The sequence below is a fragment of the Leptopilina boulardi genome, unplaced genomic scaffold, assembly GCF_019393585.1.
Source record: "Leptopilina boulardi isolate dan_hultmark-lab unplaced genomic scaffold, ZJU_Lbou_2.1 LbouV2_292, whole genome shotgun sequence".
Classification (NCBI taxonomy): Eukaryota; Metazoa; Arthropoda; class Insecta; order Hymenoptera; family Figitidae; genus Leptopilina; species Leptopilina boulardi.
Genome location: NW_026137854.1, coordinates 805696 through 819586, shown reverse-complemented (window position 1 = coordinate 819586; position 13891 = coordinate 805696). Strand labels below are relative to the sequence as shown.

The following is a 13891-nucleotide window of genomic DNA, read 5'->3' as shown; positions in this document are numbered from 1 at the left end:
TTTTGTACTGAAATAAAGATTATACAATGCTACGATCGTCGAATTGTCAGCAATACATTTAAATGACGCATCTCAGGATCCATGCAGGGTAAATTCCTATTTTGTTTACCACAAGGCCCATGAACTTAAAATCGCTTTACAATGTTAGAAAGTTCTGGATTCTTTATTTCGTCTGTGATTTCAGCACATATCATTTTATTTAAAGTTTCTGAATCGCAAATTTGTGTACGTAAACAAATAGTTAAACGCACATGTGTCAATCCACGCTTTTTTCTTCTCTATGAAAGACGATACATATAAAATTGTAAATGAATAAAATTACAAGTACCTTGAGTATGCTTAAGGTTAACAGTCCATCCAGGATCACCATAAGGAAACATTGTAGGATATGTCATAGGATCAAAATTTTCCCTAACAATAAGACTAGAAATTATTTTCTTATTATTTTCTGTTGTGCATACTGAATTTACATCAACATGTAAATCCCTCCTCAATTTCTGTAGATAATTTCTTCATCTTACAGGACAAACTTTTTTCTTTGGGTATTTTCTTTTCATTCTCAGTTTCAGTAGACAGAACTCTGTTGTCATTTTTACTGGGAAAAGTCTTCAAAAAATATGAAAGGTTTAGTTCACCATTTTGAACTTCTTTAGCTCGATTTATGAAAAGACAATTCCAATCATTCTCTACAAATCGAAATCCTAATATTAGACATTCTAACTGCCGGAAAATTATTTAATTAATTGTTTTCAAAAAATGATATCAAATGCTTGCTCATTATATTATTATCAGTTTCATAAATTAATCTTTTAATTTACACTGTTAACCAATACAGATGTTGCAAATGCTATTGCATTATACTTTACACTTAACTGTACCAATCGGTTGTTGATCAACATCTACAAAAAATTCTGTTGGTTTAAAAGGGAACAATCTAATTAAATATTCTATTTGATGAATATTCAAACACCCTGCATTAAGGCTATCAAAAATATAAAGTCTTACTCCATCGTAATAATCACAAATCCAATGACCAGAATTGTTATTACCGCTAAAAACTATTTGAATATGTTTAACTCTTTCTCTAATTGGAACAATTAAATCAAGCATTTGTAAATACAAAGTACTTTGCATAATGAAAAAAGAATTTGAATCATTTTTTGATAATTCTTGAAATTTATACATGTGCATATCATTTAACATTTCATTTACATTTTCAATAATTTTAAAATCTTCATTACTTAAAATAAAATACTCTTCTATGTTCGACATGGTATCCTTCTTCAACTTTTAAACTGTTGATAAAGCCAATTTTCAAAACAAATCGTTTATTTTAGTTTATTGCTTTAAAAAATTTACTTACATGTGTTTCACCTATAAAATATTGCATTAACTATAATTCAGCTAACTAATGCAACAATGATAGTCTTTTATGAACGTGAATTAGCGTTGTTTAATCTTTTTCCACATTACATCATTTTCGATAATGATTATTATTGAACTTATTTTCCTCTGCACTTTTTATTAATATTCAAATCAATATTCAACTCACAAACTATTATTTAACCCATAAAACAACTTTAACCCTTAAAACAATATTCAAACCTCTTTCTATCTATTTAAATACTTTTCCAAAAGCCAGCATCCTCTATTCTCAAACAGTCAATATTTTTTTTTCAATATCGAAATATATTCAATGCCAATGTTATCCAATATCATATTTTATTATCCTCAAAATCCAAATATCTTTAATGCCAAAATTACCCAATACCAAAAATTTTTTCCAAAAGACAGCTTCCACTATTATAAAACAATCAATATTTTTGTTGCATTATTAAAATATATTCAATACTAATGTTATCCAATATCTTTCTTTATCCTCAAAATCGTAATATCTTTAATGCCAATGTTATTTAATACCAAAAAAACTAAATGAATTGAAGTATTTTTTATATGAAACATTTAAGACAGCCAAAAGAAACAAATATCTTCAATACCAATATCATGCAATATCCATATATATCTTCAAAATACATATATAATTATTAATACTATACAAAAATAGGAATATATTTTTTGGGCCCAATACAAAAATGAAAAAGACAAATATAATATAAGAACATTCAACACCTGCAGTAAGTTATTGATCGACAAATTGCAGAAAAATATTATAAACTTTATAATAATCAAGTTAAGTTACCTGAGACTATTAGAATCTTTTTTAGCAACACTACTACAATGTTGTTGAAACGGTAGTCGGTTGCTCTATGTTTATCTTACATCAGCAGTAGCCGTTTCACTCCATTGAGGAGAAGTGTCATACCCCCACTCTACCAATCTGGGCCTATATTAAGTTCTCGCGAGTGGCAGATATTACGGTAGGCCTGAGTGGCGTCCTCGGGGATAGGTGTTGGTAAGTTAAGTATGAATACACCACTTCCACTCACTGGGATTAAACGGTTATCATCTATATCGCATATACAATAATAAAAAAATTTCCCTCAACCCAAGACTGTTAGGACGAATCGAGCGATCACGGATTGGGTCCTGAAAAGGGAAGTGGTATATCCTCACTCTATCGGCCTGTCCCGGGCTCAGACCTCGAGTAAGTCAATTACAGCGGGGGCCTGTATGACGTTCTCGGGCTTAATGACAATATTATTTTATGACGCTTAATGAGTTTTTCAAAAAAATTATAAAATTTTTAAATATAAACACTGTTTAATTTATTTTGACATATTCGTTTTCCTCAGAAGTTCACGATTACGATCATATATTGCTCCAATAATAACACAGGCACAAAAAAAAATTCAGGTCCCAAAAAACACAACCCCATATTCCTATGTTTTTGGGGTCGCTGAAACCGAATATGACCATGAACAATTTTTTTGACGATCCATTTTCCCGCAACCACCCCTTGCACCTACTCACGGGGGTTGGAGTTTCAAATTAAAAAAAAATTGAGTATGGTGTCTATTCCAATGTTTTTTGGGTCGCTTCATCCCAAAAACACCATTGAAAACAAATCCTTTCTTTCCTTAACCCCGTACAACCCTCTGGGAGGGGGTTAAAATTTTAAATTTCACAAAAAGTCAAGTTCGGTGTCTAATCCTACGTTTCTTGGGGCGCTGAAATCAAAAAACACCACCAAAAACAAATTATTTACCCCCTTAACCCGCTAGAACCCCTGGGAGGGGGTTGGAATATTATTTTTCACGGCGCTAAGTGTAGAAAAATAAATTTCCTTAAGACATTATAGGTGCGTATTTGTGTAATCATAGGTAACTTTCTAGAAAACTTTATTGTTGGTGATGTTTTTTGGTTTCAGCGACCCAAAAAACATAAGATTAGACACCGTACTCGACTTTTCGTGAAAAATGAAATTCCAACCCCCTCCAGGGGTTGTAGGGGGTTAAAAGGGTAAAGAATGTGTTTTTGTTGGTGTTTTTTGATTTCAGCGACCAAAAAAACATAGGAATAGATACCGTACTCGACTTTTTGTAAAAATTGAAATTCCAACCCCTTCTCAGGGGGTTGTAGGGGGTTAAGGGAGGAAATGACTTGTTTTTGGTGGCGTTTTTCGGTTTCAGCGCCCCAAAAAACATAGGATTAAACACCGTACTCGAATTTTCGTGAACAATGAAATTCCAACCCCCTCCCAGGGGTTGTAGAGGGTTAAGGATTTGTTTTTAGTGGTATTTTTCGGATTAAGCGATCCAAAAAACATTGGAATTGACACACTACTCGATTTTTTTTTTTTTGAAACTCCAACCCCCGTGAGTAGGTGCAAGGGGGTGGTTGCGGGAAAACGGGTCGTCAAACAAAATTTTCATGGTCATATACGGTTTCAGCGACCCCTTTCATTACAGTATTTAAAAGGTCATCGACCATCTTATGAACCCTCAACCAAATGCTGTTTTGACAACAAAAATTTCAGGTAGAAACCTTCGAGAACCCTAATTATCAAAGTAAAGATATATATGTATATATAATCTAATAATAATGAGAAAATTCAAGTACTAAGAAAATGTGAATGAATGACGGAATGAATACAAAGATTATTAACTATAAAATAATCTTTGAATTCATTCCTTCATTCTGTCCATTCCTTCATTCCGTCCATTCATTCATTCCGTCCGGACCCCTGCTGGGTTTTCGGTGACAGAGAAAAAGAACAAGTTATGGAGAGAGAAAGATATATCTTTATTTTGCAAATGAGGGTTCACTTGACCTGCAATCTTTTAAAGAGAATTAATTAATAACTCTGAGGACCCAGGTAATAATTTCTTTCTGTCTTTATCACGTGAAAAAAAAACTATAAAGAAAGTCTAAAACTAAATAGGTAACGCATACCTTTCTTTCTTACACCAAGGAATATAACATAAGTACTTCTTCGTTTAACATTGCGTTTCTCTATCTAGACAATTCAAAATGGCATAAGAATATCTTCGTCTAAAATCTTAATCTTTTTCCTTTTTGTTTTGAAAATAAAAATAAATATATATATATATATATGTGTGCATACCTGTATTAGAGTCCCTGAAAATTTTAATAAAAAAAATTTAAAAATTATTACCTAAGTTCTCAGAGTTAATCCTTATCAACAAAGGTTCTATTGTCTAAGGGTATTTTTCCATGTAATAAATGGGAGAAAAGAAATTATTACCTGGGTCCTCAGAGTTAATTCTCATTGATTATTTAACAAAGGTTCTATTGTCCAAGGGTTGGATTTTTGTGGTAATTAATCCGGGGTTTTAATACAAGTGTATATAAATGTATATATGGTATCTGTAATGAACTACTGATTAATCATATAAGAGTGTCCTTTTGCACTTATTGGCTGATCAGTAGTTACTCATTCATAGTTCTCTCATTCTATTGGATATTGGTAGTTGTATTGGATAAAAGGCAAAATTTGTTATATTGAATTAAAGGCAAAATTGGTTATATTTAATAAATGGCAAAATTTGTTATATTGGAGAGAGTGAGCGAGAGGATTAAAGATATTTAGATTTTCATGAATCAAAAATAAAATTAAACGAAGTATACTATGGCCAACATAAAACAGTATGTTATTTTGAGTGATGAAGATTTAAAAATTGTTAAAAATAGAAATAAATTGTTAAATGACATGCATATCTACAAATTTGAAGATTTATTAAAAAAAGATTCCAATTCTTTTTTCAATATGCAAAGTACTTATACTTTTATAGCCTTAATGAGGGGTGTTTAAATGTGCATCAAATGAAATATTTAATTAGATTGTTCCCTTTTAAACCAACAGTAGTTTTTGTAGTTGTTGATCAACAACCTTTTGGTAGTGTTGAGTGTGGAGTATATGGAATAGCATTTGCAACATCTATATTTTTTAACGTAATGTCAAACAGCGTAAATTATGAAACTGATAATAACAGAATGAGAAACCATTTAAAGTCAATGTTTGAAAATAATCGCTTAAATCATTTTCCGTCAATAAGAACGTCTCACAATAGGAATTCGATAATAGAGAATGATTGGAATCGTCTTTTCATAAATCGAGCTCAGGAACTTAAAAATAATATTTTGAACCCTTGTTCTGTTTTAATACTTTTCCCAGAAATAATATTAACAGAGTTCTATTAACACAATATTTAGAAATTAAACATTCTCTAAATGACACTAGTGAAGAGAAAATAATTCGTACAACTAATAATAATATGAACAAAATTTCACCACTTGAATATTCAGAAATGAAGTATTTTCTGAGTGAAGAAATTGATAAAAAGATAATTCTAGGAATTAAAGGGAAGGAAGGGAAGGCAGAAATAATTAGACAAGAGAATGGTAGATTGAGAAAACGTAATCGTAATGAAACAGAAACAGAAATACAAAAGAAAGAGCGCAAAAAAAATTTGACCTGCAAAAAAAGAAATTATCTATAGAAACTAAAGATGAAAAGAAAATACACAAGGATAAAAATTTGGCATGTAGGAAAGAAAAATATCAATGGAAACTCAAGATGAAAAGAAAGTGCGTCAAGAAAATAATTTGTCATGTAAGAAGAACAAATTTTCTACGGAAACGGAAGATGAAAAGAAAGTGCGTCAAGAAAAGAATTTGGCATGTGAAAACGATAACCGAAATAAAAAAGTGTAGGAGATGCAATAATGTCTTAAAGTTTTCAATGAAAGTAAGGTTCCACAGAATTATTTAGGTTTGATGAATGTAGAATGTAAGTTTTGTTATGCGTTACATTTTCTGTGTGAGAGACCGTCACATAGATTATTTAGTAGTTGCTGTCATAAGGGAAAAGTAAAGTTAAGCGCCCAAGTAGCACGGAATATTGGTTGAATGTAACATTGATATCAAGTGGGAATATTCCTGTGACATTCAGGCGATATCATAATGTCTTCACGGGGACATTCCTCGGTGATATTCACGTGTGATTCGTATGATATTGAGGGAATATTCTCGTGAAATTTGTGTGATATTGAGTGAATTATTCCTCTGATATTGAGGGAATATTCCAGTGATATTAATAAGATAATTTATAAAATTCTAACAAAATTTCAATTTTTTTCATTGATTTATTTGTTTAATTAAATATTCAAAATAAACAACATTTTAGAATTTTCTAAATTACAGGAATATTGTCTCAATATCATAGGGATATTCCCTTAATATCCCAGGAATATTTTCTTAATATTGCGTGAATTTCACGGGAATATTCCCTCAGTACCATACAAATATCACGCGAATTTCATAAGAATATCACCGTAGAATGTCCCCATGAAGCGGACATTATGATATCGCCTAAATGTCACAAAAATATTCCCGCTTGATATCACCTTGACATTCAAGCAATATTCCGTGCTCCTTCACGGTTGGCCTGAACTAAATTTTATTCAAACTTTCAGTAACTCTAAATTTTTTTGTTGATTCTGAATTTATATTTTTTTTAGCATTATTTTAAGACAAAAAAGAAAAAAATCGGCGGAGGACTTTTTGAAATAGACCATTTTAAAAAAAAAAATTTTTTTACTAAAAACTAAGTTACAGATTTATTTGAGTTGACTCGTTTTGTTTGTATTTTTTTTAAGCAGTCTAATAAATGTTAAGGTATTTAAAGGATAAGTAGGATTTCATAGCTGCAAAAGGTTTTTAATTTGACAAACAATGTACCGTTGACAAAAAAATATTTTATCGAACTAAATATTTGAAATATAATTTGTAATAAATCTGTAATAAAAATTACAATATTTTTTATACACATTTTAAAGATTTATAAATGAAGTTAAATTTTAAAAATGTTTATGCAAAATATATAAACATGTAGCTTCAGATGTGCAGTGTGTCAGTATAATAGTTCGCACATCTGAAGCTACATGTTTATATATTTTGCATAAACATTTTTAAAATTTAACTTCATTTATAAATCTTTAAAATGTGTATAAAAAATATTGTAATTTTTATTACAGATTTATTACAAATTATATTTCAAATATTTAGTTCGATAAAATATTTTTTGTCAACGGTACATTGTTTGTCAAATTAAAAACCTTTTGCAGCTATGAAATCCTACTTATCCTTTAAATACCTTAACATTTATTAGACTGCTTAAAAAAAATACAAACAAAACGAGTCAACTCAAATAAATCTGTAACTTAGTTTTTAGTAAAAAAATTTTTTTTTTAAAATGGTATATTTCAAAAAGCCCTCCGCCGAATTTTTTCTTTTTTGTCTTAAAATAATGCTAAAAAAATATAAATTCAGAATCAACAAAAAAATTTAGAGTTACTGAAAGTTTGAATAAAATTTAGTTCAGGCCAACCGTGCCTTGGGTGGTAGATTTAATATGAAGAAATTTTTTTAAAATTTCTAATATTAAATTTTTTGAAAAAAAAGAAGTGAATAAAGATATGGTTAATGCACACGAGCAACGTAGTCGGCCGCTTGCGGACGACAAAGTTGCTAGTTATACTATAAAATTTAATGCGAAACAATTTTAAAAAGAAGTTCTTTACTAAGCGCCCACTAACTTGAATTGGAGTTACTTCCAAGACCAATAACACATTCAAGCGATGTCTGTATATTCCCTATCATATTGCTGCAAACTTTCGTTCCAAATGGGAATTTTAAAACTTATTTTTTGTACTTGATGTTTCAAACCGAGAACATCAGTGCAATTTTGGATAACCTTATCTATCATGCCCCCGAAATTTTAGTCCAAATTTTTTTATCATTTCAGAGAATAATATTGGAATTACATTAAAAAAATTTTTCATGGGAATCGCGTAGAAAGCTCTCACATAGCCTTAATAGTTAGATAATATACAATAAAATATAAATAAATAAAATAAAAATAAAATAATAAACATAAAATAAAAAAATAAATAAAATATACAATATACAATAAAACTTGTTATTTACTTAGGAATGATAGTAAACGCTTGTTGTATTCTTCACAACATAAGAAAATTTTATCGTTTACCACGCATTGCTGGAGAACTTGAAATAGAAAATGATGAGGAGGAATTGCCAAATGTAGAAGATATTGCAATTGGCGAAGAAGTGAGGACGCAAATAATTCGAGAACATTTTATGTAATTTCTTGTTAGTTTAATTTTAAGTTTTTTTCAATAAGTGATATTTAAATTGTTAAAATTTGGTTTTATTAATTTGTTAACTCAGCCGCACGTTCTAAATTATTATTCTTGTTTGTTTATTTAATTCAAGTTTAATTTAATAATACGTTGAAATGTTTATCGTATTTAATGCTCCAAAAAGATGTCAAATTAATTCATCAAAAATAAAGTTAACTTGGTCAACTTACAAAACTATTTAAAAAATTTTAAATATTTTTTAGAAATGGAATAGAGTGAAGGAACCAATTGTCGAGGAAATAGTGAGGTTATAAATTAAAAAATTTATAACTCAGAAATAATGCCATCAATACACTTTGTAAATAGATTTTTGAAAAAAGAGCATTCAAAGCTTTTAATTTTGGTATAATTTATTTTAAAAAAGTAAATTATTTATGAAAAAATTAATATAAGACTGCATGGTGTGATAAACACCAGTATTCGAGTCTCTGACACCAGTGTTCGATTTCGGGACCCAGTTTTCAAGTTTTCAATTTACAGAGCGCACATAACATATTTATAAATATAAAAATACAATAAATATATAAATTTCAATAGTACAATTAATATTTTATGAAAATTAAAAAAATTAATTACTGCTCTTAGTATTTGACGTTTCTAAAAAATAACCAAGGGAAACCTAACCTACAAAAAACACGTCGAACTCAGTGTCCGAGTTGCTAACTCGACAATTGGAGATTAAGAAAAATACAGCACCATTTACCGAGTTTTAATTTTATTTAAATTTCAAAAATTGGCAGGGTTTCAGTTCCGCCTTTTACAGTTGTTCAAAGACCGACTGTATATTGTCTACTAAACAAAATATAATCGTATATAATTTCTTACTCTCCATGGACCGACTCTAAAGAGGGTGAATGTGTATGAATAATAAAGTTACAGACAGACCAAATTTTCAAAGATCAATTATACACAGACCGAACCTTCATGGACCGACTGTACATGAATACATTTTTTCAAAATTTCGAATTTTGCAAACCATCACTACATGGACCGATTCTACATGGACTAACATGAATATATTTTCTCAAAATTTTGAATTTCGAAGACTGACTCTACACGGGCTAACTCTACACGGACAGACTGAACATGAATATATTTTTTCAAAATATCGATTTTTGCAGACTGATTCTACATGGACCGACTGTACATGAATATATTTTCTCAAAATTTTGAATTTCGAAGACTGACTCTACACGGGCCGACTCTACACGGATCGACTCTACATGGACCGACTGTACATGAATATATTTTCTCAAAATTTCGATTTTTGCAGACTGATTCTACATGGACCGACTCTACATGGACCAACTGGACATGAATAGATGTTCTCAAAGTTTCGAATTTTCCAGACCAACTCTACATGGACTGACCCTATATGAACCAACTGTACATGAATATATTTTCTCAAAATTTTGAATTTCGAAGACTGACTCTACACGGGCCGACTCTACACGGATCGACTGTACATGAATATATTTTCTCAAAATTTCGATTTTTGCTGACTGATTCTACATGGACCGACTCTACACAAACCGACTATACATGGACCGACTGTACATGAATATATTTTCTCAAAATTTCGATTTTTGCAGACTGATTCTACATGGACCGACTCTACATGTACCAACTGGACATGAATAGATGTTCTCAAAGTTTCGAATTTTCCAGACCAACTCTACATGGACTGACCCTATATGAACCAACTGTACATAAATATATTTTCTTCAATTTTTGAATTTTGTTTACCGACTCTACATGGACTGACCCTACATAAACCAACTGTACATGAATATATTTTCTCAAAATTTCAAATTTTTCAAACCAACACTACACGGACCTATCCTACATGAATAGATGTTATCAAAATTTCGAATTTTGCAGACCAACTCTACATGTAATGACTGTGCATAAAAACTTTTTCTCAACTTGTCGAATTTTTAAGACCGACTGCATCCAAAAATTTTTTCAAATTGTCAGTCCTTCGCAGGTCAACTCTACACCAAAGAAATTCCTCGAATTTTGAATCCTTTACAGACCAACTATACCCGGCCAACTATACATGAATGTTTAAAAATTTTTTGATCATTCACAGACCGACTCTACATGAAAGTTTCTTTTAAAGTGCCGACCATTCATAGATCATCTATACATTGACCGACCCTTTCACAAATAAATACATTACGTTTAGATCGTTAAAAATCTTATTTTATTTTTGAAAATATTATCGAAATTAGGTAATACAAATCATAATAAAATCAAATCATAATTAAATTATTTTTTTCGAATCGATTTGCGACCTTTCTTTCGAGGAAGGTTCTGTTCTTCTTTCTCGATTTGTTTTTTACGTCGACCTCTCTTTGGCTTTGCAACTGGCGCTTTTTGACTTTCATCGTCTGTTTTTTCTTTCGGAGTGGTGGGTTCGATATTTTCATCTAATGTATATTCAGTAAGTTTAGTAAATTTCTTAATCAGTTAGATTATTTAATGTAATTTTAATTATTTAAATTAATTAAAATAATGTAATTAATCCCAACTATTGAAAAAAACAATTAATAATTATTTAGATAATTAATATGTTTTTTTTAAGTTTATAAATTTATGAAATGTCTGGTTATTCTATTTGGGGATTTTATTTTTAATTTTTATCCAGCAATTATGTTTTTAAAAATAAAAGTATAGTTTATAATTTCATTACCATCCAAAGCGCTTAAGACCTTCTTGACAACCGAATTTGCTTGCTCTTCTTTACCTGAATATTTATATAATATTATAAGTCACTATATTGAATTTTTATATACCGTAAGAATGATTTTGAAAGTATTAAGGGGGGAACACCAGTTGTAACTCAAAAAATAATGCTTTTTTCAAGAATATTTTCCAAAAGAACAATGAATCTTTTTAAAGAATACTATTTATTAGTTAAAAGTACATGTAAAAAGCTGTAATTTAAAAGAAAAAAAAAATTTTTTTAACAAAAACTTTTGGAGATATGAGCCATTGAAGTGGCGTCTTAAGAAAAAAGGCGAATTGCGGTGACCAGCATTCTGCAAGTATACTTCGTCTGAAATACAAAAATGAAATTGATTTACATTTATTATAAGATTATCTAGTTCGTGATCGAAGGATTTAAAAAAAAAAAAAAATTTGACAAAATGGCGACCTGTCAAAGTCAAAAGTATGATTTTCGTTAAAAAAATACGGTCGATTTTCAGCTATATAAAAAAAAGTTTTGCATAAAAAAAAAAATCCTTCGATCACGAACTAGACTTATATGTGTAAATGAAGCACACTAAATTTTAAATAAATCGGTTTAATGGTATTCGAGTAATCGTGGTCACCGACTTGGAAAATGTCATTTTGAGAAAAACGCATTCAAAGTTTCAACTTACTTTTTTTTGTTCAGAAGAAATTTTGTTTCCAAGTTACAAAGAGTCATCGATTCTTGGACCATATAATAACTCTTCCGCAGTGGTTGCCGTTTCTAAATCATAGGAAAAGGCCATCTGTCGTTAGGGTCAGTTATGGCTGGCCACCTTGTATGAAGCCACGGGACGCGCCGATGCAGTGTTCTGTATATCTCATTTATTTTTCACCGGATCAACTTTGAAATTTACAGACACATTTCTAAATATGTGTACTTTAAGAAAATGCACAAAAAAAAAATTGATTTTTCGAAAGTTACAACTGGTGTTCCCCCCTTAACCCATGAGTGCAAAAAGGACACTTTTATGCGTTGATCAATGAGCGTTCACTTGTACTTAGACTTAATGGTGATTCAAAGTAAATCACTCTTACTGTATACATAAATATAATTATTGCGCACTTTTATAGAATACCTGAAGAGATTTTATCTTCTTCAATCGTAGAAGACACCTTGTTTGTCAATTGTTCAAGATAGCCTATAAATAGTTATTTTTGAATTAGTTTATAATAAAGAACTGTGTATTGTGCATAATATTTTTTTTAGAAAAGAAAGTATTTTCAATGTGTCTCACCCAATGGGAAGAGATCATCAAAATCTGCAAATGAATTAATTTTTTTAGTAATGTATTTTTTTTATTTGGTTAGAGTTCATATAAATAAAGTTTTGTAAATTCTTTATCATTCTTAATAATTGTCACAACTCTTTTTAATTATTAGCATGTATCTATAAAAATATACTAAAGAAGAAGTTTTATACTAAATTTACATATATTACCTAGTTGTGGATAGTCTGAATTTGCGTTTAATTGTTGTGAAGGTGGATTTGAATTGTCTGCAATTTCGCCACTCGAATTAATGCCACGTAGATTCTCAAAAACACTTTCTATATATTAAAATATTTTATAAATAATCTTATTATAATATAATATTATATGATAATCATATTATATTATACTATATAGGTATCATTACGTATTTATATTTAAAGAACTAAAACCTGGCGTATTTTCGTTCCTTTTCAACAAAGATGGATCAGATAACAAGTCACTCCTCTCGTGATCAGTTGCTATTTTTTTGCATAAAATTTATATTTCATTTTGACGCAGTTAAAGTTTTGTAATTATAAGATAATAGTTCTGTTATGTTCTTTATAACCTATCTATTATGTTATTTTTACTCACTCATTTGAAATAACAAATTTCCATAAGCCATTCGTCGATTACAATTTATAACAGTCAGTAAGAAATCTTTGAGAGTCAATCTAAATATAATATTAAATAACATCAAATATGAAGTAATTGACTAATTATTATTAGGTTATATTTTTTACCTTTTCACCACCAATTTTTCCTGACATCCATTTATATGTTCGTCTAAGGTCCATTTCAACATTTTACTTTGTTTTATTTTTTCTCCCTCTTTTAATTTTCTTAATTTTTCTTCTTCGCGTTTCATCAATTTCTCAATCACTTCTGATAAATTTTAAGTCAATTTAAATAAAAATAATGATATTTTTTTCTCTTACAAGTAAACATAAAATTATTGTATTGATTTCCGTCAATATAATTTCCTTTACTCTTTTCAGAGTTAATAATAAGAATAAATATAAAAAATTAATATTATTATAACAATAATATTCTACAAATTAATAAGTTTAATATAAGTTCCGATATATATTAAAATACACATACTGAGATATTTTGAAATGTCAGGATTGTGCACTTGACTGATTGATGAAAGTAAATAAGTGAAAAAGGTTGCTTCGAATGGATCCATTTTCTCGTTACAATGGAAAAAGTTGACGGATTCTAACAATGGAAGCCACT

At 29.5% G+C, this 13891-nt stretch overlaps 1 long non-coding RNA gene across 1 annotated transcript; it reads right to left on the bottom strand.

Moving 5' to 3' along the window:
- Positions 1-11537: 11537 nt before the first annotated feature.
- On the bottom strand, positions 11538-12331 carry LOC127282300 (uncharacterized). Its single transcript, XR_007843189.1, has 2 exons — positions 12032-12331; positions 11538-11703 (listed from the first exon to the last, which is right to left on the bottom strand). It is a non-coding gene; the product is annotated as an uncharacterized LOC127282300 (long non-coding RNA).
- Positions 12332-13891: the final 1560 nt, after the last annotated feature.